The sequence below is a fragment of the Dermacentor variabilis genome, unplaced genomic scaffold, assembly GCF_050947875.1.
Source record: "Dermacentor variabilis isolate Ectoservices unplaced genomic scaffold, ASM5094787v1 scaffold_38, whole genome shotgun sequence".
Classification (NCBI taxonomy): domain Eukaryota; kingdom Metazoa; phylum Arthropoda; class Arachnida; order Ixodida; family Ixodidae; genus Dermacentor; species Dermacentor variabilis.
The window spans coordinates 131,236-146,363 of NW_027460566.1; the positions used below are offsets into that span (position 1 = coordinate 131,236).

Here is a 15,128-nt window from a genome sequence, read left to right on the forward strand (position 1 = left end):
CACATCAACATCCGGTATAGCACGGTCCAGATAACGCAGAGCAACAAAACCCGGAGACCAACGCAAACCTGCCCGTACGGCGCCTTTACACGGTACGAAACCTACGGAGCAACACGTATGAGCGCACAGAACCATAACAAAGCCGCCATTGTGGCTCGAAAGGCGTGGCCACTGCAGCAAAGAAATAAAGACACATAAAAAAGGAGGAGAACCTACTACGTCATTTCTTCCACACTTTTCTCCTAGCGCGCAGAGGGGGTAGGGCCTCTCCTCAGTTTCCTTCCTCCATAGAAATTGGGAACCGCAAGAATAATCTAGTTACGTTGACCGCAAGGGCGCCGCCGTGTTGCTACGCGCTGAGGTTGCCAGCTCCTGAGACGCTTGCTAGACTTCACTTCACTTCACTTTATTACCTTAAAGGCCCCCGGGGTTGGGGGTGTAATAATAATAATAATATTTGGGGTTTTACGTGCCAAAACCACTTTCTGATTATGAGGCACGCCGTAGTGGAGGACTCCGGAAATTTTGACCACCTGGGGTTCTTTAACGTGCACCTAAATCTAAGCACACGGGTGTTTTCGCATTTCACCCCCATCGAAATGCGGCCGCCGTGGCCGGGATTCGATCCCGCGACCTCGTGCTCAGCAGCCCAACACCATAGCCACTGAGCAACCGCGGCGGGTGGTTGGGGGTGTTACATAAGGGGTGGGTTACATGTATAAATCATAATAAACAAAGAAAACACGCAATGAACATAAATTATTCGCTGTTAAATAAAGTAGTTATACAATTAAGAAATTTAGATGTACAGGTGATTGCGGCGATGTCCTGTGGAAGGCCGTTCCAGTCCGGAGCTGAGCGTGGGAAGAATGAAGATGCGCATGTAGTAGTGCGCGTACGAGGCCGTGCAACTTGAAGGGGATGACCAATGCGGGGGGAAATACGTGCCGGCGGATTGATGTAGGGCGGATGACGAAGTGAGCTGTAATAAAGTTTATGAAACAAGCACATACTAGTAATACGACGTCTACAAGCTAGAGATGTTAAACCTGCTTCTGCTTTTAATGATGATATACTAACGTTATAGGAATAGCACGAATATATGAATCTTGTGGCTCGACTTTGGACTGATTCTAGGGAAATTGTTAGATCATTTTGGTTAGGGCTCCAAATAGCAGAGGCGTATTCTAATTTAGGACGGACAAGTGATTTGTAGGCAAGTAGTTTTAGGTTTTGTGCGGCATGTCGTAGATGACGTTTTAAGAATCCAAGGGTTCTGTTAGCGGATGATATGATTTTTGTGACATGTGCGTTCCAGGTTAGGTCATTGGACAATGTTACGCCGAGGTATTTATAAGTGTGAGTTAATTCTACCGTGGCGTGCGAGATTTTGTATGAGAAGAGGACAGGATTACGTTTTCGGTTAAAAGACACGAGTTTACATTTGTTGGGGTTTAGTTCCATGAGCCATTGGTTACACCAGTCCTGTACGCTGTTTAAGTCATTCTGGAGGGCGAGCTGATCAGCGGTGTTATTGAATGTGCGATAGATGACACAGTCGTCGGCAAAAATACGGATGTTACAAGAGACATGCGTTGGTAGGTCATTAATGTATATTAAATGTAATAGCGGGCCAAGGACTGATCCTTGTGGGACACCTGAAGTTACGGGAAGAGGACTAGAGGTTTGATTATTAACGTAAACATACTGGGTGCGGTTAGCAAGGAATTCACTTATCCACTGTAAAATGGTAGGATGAAGGTTTAACCATGAAAGTTTTAGTAGCAAGCGTTTGTGGGCTACTTTGTCAAACGCTTTCGCGAAGTCCAGGAATATTGCATCAGTTTGAACGTTACAGTCAAGGTTCATATGCAAGTCATGGATGAAAATAGCCAATTGTGTATCACAGGATAGGTTTTTACGGAAGCCATGTTGAGCAGGATGAAAAAAACTAATAGAGTCAAGAAAGTTCACTATGTGACAGTTGTCACATAATGGTGACAGTTGTCAGTGTTAATCTGGCAACCGTCGTAGCGTAGCAGCATGGCGTCTCGCTTGTAGTGTGGTGATGTGGTGTGGGTGCAGCCATGTGTTTGGGCTGTTTATTCTATGTTGCGAGATGGTGCGGGTTGGGTCGATGTTGGCCGTGAAGGTGGCAGTTATGCAACCGAAGGATGGTCCTGTTGATGGTCCGGCGGTATGCGGTTTTTAGCAGTCACGCATGTTGCAGGAGTGTCACTCGACGAGGTTACGTGTTCGGAGCTCGAAGCTGTGGTTAGATTTCTCGTTGGCGTTCCGTAATTCTCTTCGCACGGGCGCGGTATGTTGCACAAGCTGCTATCGCGATCTATCGTCGCGACAATAGATCGTTTTTTTTATTATTACAAGCACTGATCCAGCTGGTAGGGCACATGTAACCGACAAACGGAAGTCTCAAGAAAGCACCTGAGATTATAATAAAGCAGGCTGCGAAGGAACACCACGGCACCCAAGGGACAGGGGGGGGGGGGGTCAAAGCTCGAAGCAGAATGGTACGTAGGTTGGGGCCGCCGAAGCACGTGTGTGTGCCAGGGAGTGTTCGCCCGGACAGCTCCTATGGCACGTGCAGCGGTGCCTCGCAAGGTCGAGATACTTTAAAGGCACCTGCGCTCATGATCTTTCTTTTGCCTCGGTGCAGTGAGCCCGATTAACCAGAATAATACGGAAGGCATCCGACGCAGTCGCGAATGCGAGTCATGGCAAATGTAGCTCGCGTCGCCTGGCGTGTGTAGTAATATCAGAGTTAGTTGTATGAACTTTATGCATAATATGCTTTGTTACGGCACCTTAAAGCAATGGGTCTAGAGGACGGTGTTGGTACGTTTTTTCGTACCGCCCTAATCCTATACTACTCCTACTAACACACACACATACCCCCCTTTTTTTCGATATGTATATATACAATTAAATTATGGGGTTTTACGTGCCAAAACCACTTTCTGATTATGAGGCACGCCGTAGTGGAGGTCTCCGGAAATTTCGACCACCTGGGGTTCTTTAACGTGCACAATAAATCTAAATACACGGGTGTTTCCGCATTTCGCCCCCATCGAAATGCGGCCGCCGTGGCCGGTATTCGACCGCGCGACCTCGGGCTCAGCAGCCCAACACCGTAGCCAGTGAGCAGCCACGGCGGGTTATACATACAATTCCTTCCCATGACGGATTGACCAGTTAAAGTTGTCAACTTGTCAATAACTGTCATAAAAATTACTGTAATAAACACACTTCCATGATCGGATTGTTTACTTTCATTTTATTGTACCACTGAGAACTACATAGAACCTTATTTTGTATATGTGAGAGAAGTATTGGCCTTTTGCACATGTTGATATCAAAAGCTTAATCCAATGCGCAATACACAGACAAAGCTGCTGCTACAACATGAACTGCATTGAGAGCCACACAACACATACGCAGCTAAAGGTGCAAGATATAAAGGGAAGCTTCAAAATATGCTCTGTAGCACTGCAAATTATAACATGTACGTGTACACTAAACGTTCAAAAAAGCAATGCGTCAACGTCCCATTTGCTTTCAAGTTTATTAAGTTCAAGTTTACTGAAGTTTATTATGAGCATATGTACAAGATGATCTGCTGACACACCCGCAGTCAAGGTGGCTGTTGGAGGTGTGCTGGCTGCCTCAGTGTAAGAAAACGAAATTGGGTGAATGTCGACACCAGTGCCACTGCTTCTTGCCTCTGACCTGCACGTGCCTCCATGGCAACTTTGTTGGTGGAGTCTGCACAGATGAGCTGGCATGGCGAGGCACAGTAGTCATCCGAGAAAAGCACCCAACTCGCATCGGCACGGCAGTCAAATTCATAAACTGTTTCCGTTCCCGCGAATCTCATGAATTTAGTGTGCGGTATGCTGACCTTGCTCAACGACACTTATAAATTGCATCGGCGCGATGTAATGCTTTGCCACCAAAGTCATCCGAGAAGACACCTTACATCCAAACATATCCCCCTGCGACTATGAAAATTTAATATGCTACCGTCGGAAGAAAATAGCAACAAACTCACCTCTGACACGGCTTTTTCGCCTTGCCGGCCACGCATTCTGTCGATTCTGTTCAGCCAGCTTGGCTAGGGACAAACGAAGCTAACAACTTTCTTCCCCGTAGTACCTAGGCGAAGAGAAATCTCAAGGACCGAAAGTTCCCACATTTCTCTGACGCAACCACTGCTCCTCGCGCATGCCGAGAAAGAGCAGAGAATTCCAAATATGATGTGCTCGTACAAGACATGCGGACGAGACATTCATTTGAGGGATCGCCAGTCGTTTGTGCGCAGGCGCGAGTGAGAGCGGGCGCGAGAGAGAAAATCTGGGGGATTTTTGGGGATTTGGCTCCTTGTGTATAATGGAGGAAGGAAACTGAGGAGAGGCCCTACCCCCTCCGCGTGCTAGGAGAAAAGTGTGGAGGAAATGACGTAGTGGGTTCTCCTTTTTCTTGCTGTTTTTTTATTACTTTGCTCTAGCGGCCACGCCTTTCGGGCCACAATGGCGGTTTTATTATTGTTCTGTGCGCTCACACATGTTGCCCCGTAGGTTTCGTACCGTGTAAAGGCGCCGTGCGGGCAGGTTTGCGTTGGTCTCCGGGTTTTGTTGCTCTGCGTTATCTGGACTGTGCTATACCGGATGTTGATGTGGCCAGGTGGGACAGGAGGAACTAAAGTTCGTGAAATGAACGCGCATGCAATGCTGTACGCAATGTACGGACGGCAATAGCAACGGACGAAGGAATATCCGCGGGAAATTTTGCCCTCTTTGGCGGAATAAAGCTAACGTGCTAACGATTGTTTAGTATTGCTGCGGAACGCGCGCGTCCGGGCAGCCCGGTTGCGCGCAGCGCGGCGTGGTCTCGCGAGAAATGTAAACAAGAGAGGAGAGCTGGTCCGATAGGCGGAGCAACGCCATGAGCAACACCAACTTCCGGCTTCACTTTAGCTTCACAAAGAGTGACGTCAGGGCCTCTTATGGAGGAAGGAAACTCAGGAGAGGCCCTGACGTCGCACAACGCTTAGTAAAGAACATCGGCTCATTTCATGCAGTAACGATGAGATCGGCGCACTGCAACTGACAGTAGAACGCTTCCCGACAATGCGGCCAACGCGCCGCCGCCGCAGGAGACGCGCGCTGCAAGAGGCAATCAAGGCCATAGAGTTACTATACTGACTCTAGAGGACAAGCTACCCATAGGGCCTATGCATTGAAATCGGGAACCGCATGAGCGCCGCCATATTGCGACGTGCCGAGGTTGCCAGCTCCTGAGAGGCTTGCTAGACTTGGTGACAGTAGTCAGTTTTAATCCGGCAACAGTAGCAGCGTAGCAGCATGCAGCACGGCGTCTCGCTTGTAGTGTCGTGATGTGTGCGTGCAGCCGTGTGTTTGGGCTTTATAAGTTGGTTCTTTATTCTATGTTGCGGGACGGCGTGTGTGTGGTCCATGTTTGCCGTACAGGTGGCAGTTATGCAACTGAGGGATGATCCTGTTGAAGTTTCCGGCGGTATGCGGTTTTCAGCGGTCACGCCTGTTGCAGGAGTGTCACTCGACGAGGTTACGAGCTCGAAGCTGTGGTCAGATTCCTCGTTGGCGTTCCGTAATTCTCTTCGCACGGGCGCGGTACGTTGCAAAAGCCGCTTTCGCGATGATCGTTTTTTTTTATTATTATAAGTACTGATCCAGCTGTAGGGCACATGTAACCGACAAACGGAAGTCTCAGGAGAGCACCTGAGATTATAATAAAGCAGGCGGCGCAAGAACTCCAGGGCACCCAAGTGACAGTGGGGGGGATCAAAGCTCGAAGCAGAACGGTACGTAGGTTGGGGCCGCCGAGGCAGGTGTGTGTGCCAGGGAGTGTTCGCACGGACAGCTACCCTGATACGCGCAGCAGTGCCTCGCAAGGTCGAGATACTTTAAAGGCATTTGCGCCCATGATCTTTCTTTTGCCTCGGTGCAGTCAGCGCGATTAACGAGAATAATATGGGGGGCATCCGGTGCAGTCGCGAATGCGTCATGACAAATGTAGCTCGCGTCGCCTGGCTTGTGTAGTAATATCAGAGTTCGTTGTATGAACTTTATGCATAATACGCTTTCTTACAGTACCTTAACGGAATGGGTCTAGAGGACGGTGTTGGTACATTTTTTCGTACCGCCCTAATCCTATACCCCCCACTACAAACACACACACATACCCCCTTTTTTTATCTATACATACAATTCCTTGCGATGACGGATCATAGCCTCCTTTATTTTTGAAGAATAGAGGAGGCTATGGACCGATTGACCAGTTCAAGTTGTCAACTTCTCAGTAACTGTTATAGGAATCACTGTAATAAACACAATTCCACGATCGGAATGTTTACTTTCATTTTTTGTTGTAACACTGAGGACTACATAGAACTTTATTTTGTATATGTGAGAGAAGTATGTGGATATCACGAGCTTAAGCCAATGTGCGATACACAGACAAAGCAGCTGCTATAACATGAACTGCATTGAGGGCCACACAAAACATACGTAATTAAAGGTGCAAAGTATAGGGAGAAGCCTCAAAATACGCTCTGTAGCACTGCAAAGTATAAAATATATTGTATGTGTACAATAAATGTTCAAAAATACAATGCATCAGTGTCCCATTTGCCTTCAAGTTTATTATCAAGTTGAAGTTTACTGAAGTTTATTATGAGCATATGAACAACAGGAATCTACTGACACGCCCGCAGTCGAGGTGGCTGTTCGAGGTGTGCTGGCTGCCTCAGTGTAAGAAAAAGAAATTGGGTGAATGTCGACACCAGTGCCACTGATTCTTGCCTCTGACCTGCACGTGCCTCCACGGCATCTTTGTGCACAAGTGTGCTGGCGTGGCGAAGGAGTCATCCGAGAGAAAGAGTATCGTTTACATGGAGAAGTGGCTGTTCACAGTGCCTGTCGCTTTCCCTCAAATGTTTCCTTGGCGACTAGGGTGACACCCGCAGTCAAGGTGGCTGTTCGAGGTGTGCTGGCTGCCTAAACGAAAGAAAAAGAAAGAAATTAGATGAATGTCGATACCAGTGCTATTGCTTCTTGCCTCTTACCTGCATTTGCCTCCATGGCCTCTTGGCTTGCGGAGTCTGTATGAGGGAGCTGCTGTGGCTAGGCGTAGGCATTGTCTAAGCAAAAAGAAAAGGCCATTCAAATGGGGAATTATGGAAATAAATGCAGTTGTTATGTCTGCTTCTTGCACTCTTCTTGCCTAAATGTTTTCAAACATAGTGTCCAGTACACACCAGCACTTTGACTGCTTCTGCTTTTTACCTGCAGGTGTTGCTGCGAGATCCTTAGTATGGCTGCGTGCAGCATTGTAACACTTGGTGGAGGCATTTGAAGTGGTAGCCAAAAATATAAAGAATCATCCTTGTCTGCACGAATGCTTTCAATTTCTAAATGCAGGGGTAACTATCACTATTAGTGCAAGGCCCCCCACATCTATGCGGCAAGTGCCATAGCTCGAAACTGAATTTTTCCTTTAGTGTTTCACACGGCGTCTGATATGTCCACATTAGATGTGATGTGTTTGTTTTTATTTATCCCAGTGTGGAGAGAGCATCATTAAATTGTTTTTTTTATTTTTGCGTGTCTTGTTTTTTGGTTTATTTCTGAATTTATCAAGCAGCAGTCTCATGATGCTAAAGTGATTTATGTAATGGCAATCAGCTTTTGTTTTGCAGAAAAACAATGTATTTCCTGACCCATTGTTTGACATCCCCTCACTCGCATAATTTTGCAGAGTATTCTACCTATATTGACTTGCTTGACCTCCACTAAAGAGTCTTGCATATTCAAATACGACTCTTTCCCTAAAATCATTCGACACTTCTCATAATTTCTGTACCTTGGGTTTCTGGTACTCTGCATTCACCATTTTTGCTTGTTTCTGACTAGAAATGTCTTCTTTAATTTAGAGCTTAAATTTACCTTTGGAACACAGGGAAGGGCTTGCCATTGCATATTGTTACGACTTTGCACCGCTGCCGCCACTGTTACGACTTTGAGGTGGTCCCGTAGCGCTCGTCACCCGTTTCGTGACAGAGCGTTGGTAGCGAAGACTCCGAGTCAGGCGTCGGTGAGAATAACAAAAGGGACTTTATACACTATATACAGGTCATTATACAGGACATGAAGGGATCGGCACTGGGGCCGAGAGCTCACAGCAAACGCGACTGTTCTCGCACGGCGACGTCCGGCGAAAACGCGTGACACATCTCACCCCAGTCGAGAGCGGCACTCTGCTCCCGGTGGGTCGGCGGATCCGGTTTTCCAGGCGGCGCGCCGCGGCTTATAAGCCCCCAGAAACCATTGTCACTCAAACGGCCCAATACAAAGTGAGCACTCGACGGTCGTCGGAGGGGGTCCAATCAGCGACCACGCTGGCCACCCCGTTCAAAACTGGCGGGCGCGGTGACCTCCAGGGAAGGGGAGGTACGGCGCCGGGCTGTCTGGCACTTGACGACACGTTTGAACATGTTGCCCGCCGATGCTTCTCCGGAGGACACCACTGCCTGACGGCTCAGCATCTTTACTTGTCAAGGGAGAATTAGGGCGCTGTGCCTTTCGGCGCAGCCCCGGGTTTGTCCAAAGGGCGCTCGCAGGAAAATTCTCCATCTTGCAGATTCGGAATCCGGGCTTGTGGTAATGGCACAACAGCATCCCCGCCCTCAGATAAGGCGCCGGGAAGACGAGCTGCCTCCACGTGGCTCGGATGCCAGGCGCGCACGTTCGTCAGGCTCGTCCAAGTTTACGTCCAGTGTCGGGACGCCAGGTCACTTCACGTGTCCAGGTCCCACTCGCCAGGACAGGAGCTCGGCTCACCGCGTTGTCGCCAAGGCACCTCAACCAGCTCCGCTCGGGTCGTTCCTAAGCCCTTGCTTCTCGCCACTGGTCCCGGTTGGTCGTTCTGCAGCTTGCAAAACCGACCGGCAAAAGGCAACACCCAACACGAACAAGTGCCCTCTGTCTCCCGTCAAACACCAGACAAGGCTATAATCCAAATCAACCTAACTGAATTGCTATCCCCCTTTTTGCTCCCGCTGCAACAAGAGGCAGGTGTACGATCTAGTATACAAGGCTCAAACAACCCTTTTTCAAATGAACAACACACCAAAAATCAGGAACAATTAATAATCAGCAATAACAATGAAAAATAGAATGGTCCCCTTGAAATCACTTGGACCGAAAACATACTACTGAGGAAGCCAATGAGGTCATTCATTTTTCCCCCGATCTCCCTGTGAACAGGACAGGTCGTCGCGAAGCAAGAGAAGGTAAGTAACGAGTAGGAACGAGTAGGCCACTGAAAGAAGCGAGGCCTAGAATGCACGACTTAGAGCGTCAGCGTTCGCGTTCAACCTTCCCTTCTTATAACGGACAACGAGGCTGTGCTGCTGGAGGGTCATGCTCCATCTCAGCAAACGGCCGCTTTTAGAGGACATGCTACTTAACCAAGTTAGAGGGCAATGGTCTGTTTCCACAACAAACTTAGAACCGGAGACATAACAAGCCAGCTTCTGAACGGCCCACACAACGCAGGCGCACTCTTTCTCAGAGGTACTGTAGGCCTCTTCTCTACAACTTAGTTTGCGACTTAAATACAAAATTGGTCGTTCATGACCACTAGCATCTTCTTGGCATAGTACCGCTCCCATGCCGCGATCACTCGCGTCGCATTGAATGATGAAACCTTTCGAAAAGTCTGGTGCCGTCAGAACCGGCTTATGGCTTAATGCTCGCTTCAGCATTTGGAACGCATTTTCTTTCTTTGAGTCCCACGTCACCTTAACGGGCTCCGACTTCCGAAGTGCGTCGGTTAGCGGGCTGGCAAGGTCAGAGTAGTCTCTCACATAGTGTTGGTAATATCCAGCTAAACCTAAAAAGGCCCGTATATCCGTCTTCGTGGTTGGCCGGGGATAGTTCAAAATAGCAGCTACCTTGATGTCGGACGGTCTACGCCGGCCGCGCCCCACCACATGGCCCAAATAAGTCACTTCACCGCAACCTAGGTGACATTTAGCTGGTTTCACAGTAAGACCTGTCTCTTTCAACCGGCTCAACACGACTCGCAAGTGCTCCAGATGTGATTCCCAAGTGTCCGAAAATATGGCAACATCATCGAGGTACGGCAATGCGAACTCGCCTAAACCATGAAGCACTCTGTCCATCAGGCTAGAGAAACAATACGGCGCGTTTTTGAGGCCGAAGCTCAACATGAGTGGCCGGAACGTTCCAAGCGGGGAAACGAAGGCGGCATAACGGCTCGCTCGTTCCGTAAGGGGTACTTGCCAATAGCCTCGCACGAGATCCAGGGTAGATATATAATTTGCCTTCGACACTGTCTCTACCCTTTCTTCCAGGTTCGGTATCGGATATGTCTGATCTCGGGTTATCGCGTTCAGACGCCGATAATCGACACATGGCCTAGGATCTTTTCCTGGAGCCTGGACTAGTATCAAGGGCGACGTGTAGTCGCTCTCACTTGGTACTATAACCCCCAAGTCACGCATGCGCTGAATCTCCTCAGCCATGATTTTTTTCTGCACGGGCGAACAACGGTACGGTTTACTGCGGATCGGTTGATCAGAGGTTAACTCGATGTCATGCTCTAGGACCGTTGTTCTTCCGGGACGGTTCGAAAAAACCTCCCTAAACTCTGAAATGATTCCCTTTAAGTCCTCCTTTTGGGCGGCACTTAGACGCGCTTCCAACGTCAGCTGTTCCACCATTAGCTCTAAACCACATACCTTCATATCAGCCGTCGTCAGGATTTCGGCCCCTTCCTCATCGTCAGCATTTATCGTCATGCTTATAATCGCGCGACGCTGAAAGTAGGGTTTCATCAAGTTACTGTGGTAAATTTTGTTGTGCCGTTTCCCTAATTTAACTTCGTAGTTGGTATCGGAAAGCTTAGTTACAACCTTTGCGGGCCCCTCCCAATGAACCTCGAGCTTGTTTTTTTTTGACGGTCGCAGCAACATCACTTGGCTACCTTCTTCGAAGGTGCGTTTTTTTGCTGACTTGTCGTAGTATTCCTTTGACAAGGTTTTCGCCGCCTTCATGTGGCTCTCTACAATATCTTTGGTTTTCCCGAGCCTCTGGAGGAGGTCAAGGACGTACGAGACTACATTTGGGTCGTCGTCACTGCCTTCCCAAGACTCTCGCAGCATGCGCAACGGAGTTCTTAGGCTCCGGCCATATACAAGCTCCGCGGGACTAAAGCCGGTGCTCTCATGGGGAGCCGATCTCAAGGCGAACATAGCGGCGGGAATGCAGGCCTCCCAGTCACAGTGACGCTCAAAGCACAGGGCTCTCAATATTCGCTTCAGCACCGAGTGCATACGCTCTACTGGGTTAGATTGCGGGTGATGGATGGAACTGTGCACTACCTTAATGCCGCATCTTTCCAAAAAAGTAGAAGTTAGGCAGCTGGTGAAGACGCTGCCATTGTCGCACTGAATCTCGGAAGGGAACCCGACGCGTGCAAATATTGAGAGCAGAGCGTCCACGACCTGGGAGGAATTTAGCTCCTTAAGAGGTACTGCCTCGGGGAACTTGGTCGCGACACACAGGGTGGTCAGAACATACCTACAACCGTTCGTTGATTCTGGCAGAGGGCCTACAATATCGATTACTAGTCGCCGAAAAGGTTCGGATATGACTGGCACCAACTTCATCGGTGCCTTCCACTTGTCAGTGGATTTGCCGATTCTCTGGCAGGTGTCGCAAGAGCGCACGAATTGTTCGACATCCTTCCAACAATACGGCCAATAAAACTCCTGAGCCATTCTAGCCTTGGTCTTTTTCAAGCCAAGATGCCCTGCCCACGCGTTTTCGTGCGCGAGTTCCAGTAACTGTCGGCGATATTTCCGAGGAATCAGAAGCTGTTCATATTTGCGACCCTGCTTATCCGTGTAGCGGCGGTACAATAAGCCAGATTCCTCGTAAAATGAAACCCTCTTTTTTTCCACTCCCAGTTTGACGCTCTTCATCAGATCGGCTATTGAACAGTCTTCCTTTTGCTCACGAATCAGAGTTTCTCTTTCAACTGCAGCTAGCTCCTGCCAGCTGGCGGAAACCGGAGCGAGTATGGAGCATGCGTCGCCTAACTGCGGCGTCGTGTCCATATCGCGGCTAGCACGGAACGCGTCACTCCCAGTCACTTCCAGGACACGCTCGACCAGGCTAGCCTCCGCGCTCTGCCTCTCCCGTGCCTGCTCGCCACTCAAGTTACCTTGATCAGTCCGTGTGCCGCACCTCTGTTCGCTCACCGACTCAAAGTCAAGTTCCCTCGACAGCTGGCGCGCTTTGGATCGCGTGAGGGCCATGTAAGCCACGTCGGCAAAGAATGATTTGCCCTGATCCTTCAGCAGCTGTTCCGAGCTATTTGAGAAGAGGTAGGGAAATTACTCCGGGAGGGCGGCAGACACAGCGGCTTCTGTGTTAAGTTTCCCAAACTCTCCTTCAATGATAACCGTTGCGATCGGTAAACAGACACTCTCCTCCTCGGCCACTTGCCGTATCCAAGCGCACTCTCCCGTAAAATCATTCGAGGAGACGAAAGACGGGTGGACAACGTCCATAGTTGCTGCAGAGTCCCGAAGTGCTCGGCACTTCTTGCCGTTTACCTTAATTTCCCGCATATATGGCTCCAAGAGTCGTATGTTTTTGTTAGTTTCCCGTATTGTTGCAAAAGCAATTTTCTCTGGGCAGCTCGCAGCGATGTGCCCTTGCTTTTTGCAATTGTAGCAAGTTAACGGCTTCCGTTTTTCAAAAGAACGCGTCGTATCGTTTCGCTGCTTGGGACCATCGTTAGCATTCTGAGATGTATTCTGTCCTTCCCTTACAGTTTCTTTGGTAAGGGACTCGTCTTTCCGAAACTCGCGACGCGTGATTTGCTTCCGTTCGTCGGGCTTCCCGGAAAACCCATCTCTCCTATCTGCTTTTTCTACGCGCACTGCCTTGCTGTGCAAGCTGCGGCGGGTGTAATACTCTTCCGCTAACTCTGCTGCCTTGTTTACCTTAACCTCCTTTAGCCTATCTTGCAGCCAGAGCCTGACATCCTCATCAATGCAACGGTAGAACTGCTCCAACGCGATGCATTCGACGATTTTGTCGCGGTCGTCGTAAACCTCTTCGCCCTTCAGCCATTCCACCAAGTCGGCTTTTAGACGAAACGCGAAGTCAACATTCGACTCCTTGCCCTTTTTTGCATACCGGAACCTCTGCCGGAAAGCTTCGGGCGACAATTTGTACTTCCGCAGTAGCGCTTCCTTCACATCACTGTAGCTCTCAAACGCCTCTTTCGATAAGCAAGTTATTACGTCTGATGCCTCCCCAGGAAGCAAGGCTAACAGATTCTGTGCCCAGAGGGATCGCTCAATGCTATTCCGTTCGCACACGTGCTCAAATTTCACGAGGTATTTGGCCATATCCTCTCCGACGACAAAGGGTGGAAGTTGATCGCGTATTCTCGGAACATTAGAAGTGAGACCAGGCGCGGGCGAGTTATTTCGGATCTCCAACTCTTTCATTTTAAGCTCGTGCTCGCGACGTTCTCTCTCTCTCCTTTCCTCCTTTTCCTCCTCGCGACGTTCCTTTTCTCTCCTCTCCTCCCTTTCCTCCTCGCGACGTTCCTTTTCTTTCCTTTCCTGCTCGCAACGACGTTCATTGATACCCGCCAAGGCTTCTGCGGCTTCCTCAGCCGTTACGTCCCCAGTCCTCATGACCTCAAGGATCGCATTCTTTCTTTTGGTTGAGCCCAACTCAATGCCCAACTCCTCACAAATTTCGAGAAGTTCCTTCACCTTGTACTTCTCCATCGTTCACACTGTCCTCCTGCTGTTTACCCTTTTTGAATATACCTGCCGTACGCTACTATAATGCTACTAGTAAGACATATGCAAGTATTTCACACACTGCCCTGTTTACCCCCTCAGCATCCCCTGGTTTTCAAAACACTCTTACTAGGCTTGAAACACACAAGGTTATCACAATGCAACACCAAATCCTTCCCTAAGCTACTATAACCTGTGTCAGAGAAAGTCTGGTGTTTGAGGTAAACTTCAGGCACTCACCGCGCCGAGGTAGCTGATGCCGGTCAATCCCGTAGCTGCCATCCACCGTTACGACTTTGCACCGCTGCCGCCACTGTTACGACTTTGAGGTGGTCCCGTAGCGCTCGTCACCCGTTTCGTGACAGAGCGTTGGTAGCGAAGACTCCGAGTCAGGCATCGGTGAGAATAACAAAAGGGACTTTATACACTATATACAGGTCATTATACAGGACATGAAGGGATCGGCACTGGGGCCGAGAGCTCACAGCAAACGCGACTGTTCTCGCACGGCGACGTCCGGCGAAAACGCGTGACACATCTCACCCCAGTCGAGAGCGGCACTCTGCTCCCGGTGGGTCGGCGGATCCGGTTTTCCAGGCGGCGCGCCGCGGGTTATAAGCCCCCAGAAACCATTGTCACTCAAACGGCCCAATACAAAGTGAGCACTCGACGGTCGTCGGAGGGGGTCCAATCAGCGACCACGCTGGCCACCCCGTTCAAAACTGGCGGGCGCGGTGACCTCCAGGGAAGGGGAGGTACGGCGCCGGGCTGTCTGGCACTTGACGACACGTTTGAACATGTTGCCCGCCGATGCTTCTCCGGAGGACACCACTGCCTGACGGCTCAGCATCTTGACTTGTCAAGGGAGAATTAGGGCGCTGTGCCTTTCGGCGCAGCCCCGGGTTTGTCCAAAGGGCGCTCGCAGGAAAATTCTCCATCTTGCAGATTCGGAATCCGGGCTTGTGGTAATGGCACAACAATATCTGAATAAAAGGGAAACATGTTTCATGAAACATTTGCAAAATCCAATTGAAGGTTGATGAATGCAGCTTGCAGTGTGATATGAATGAATGAGTCATAAAAGTAACTCATCTCACTTGGTAAATTAAAGCACACATTAGTGTGATGTACAAGATACGTTACACTAACATGGTGGGTTCTTTTGCTTATACAGCAAAATATTCGGTGCGCGAGAAAATTATTTTTGCATACCCCT

The 15,128-nt window shown here is 49.4% G+C and overlaps 1 long non-coding RNA gene across 1 annotated transcript; it reads left to right on the forward strand.

Moving 5' to 3' along the window:
* Positions 1-5,414: 5,414 nt before the first annotated feature.
* Positions 5,415-7,660, forward strand: LOC142569032 (uncharacterized). Its single transcript, XR_012825619.1, has 2 exons — positions 5,415-5,669; positions 7,350-7,660. It is a non-coding gene; the product is annotated as an uncharacterized LOC142569032 (long non-coding RNA).
* The last annotated feature ends 7,468 nt before the right edge of the window (positions 7,661-15,128 follow it).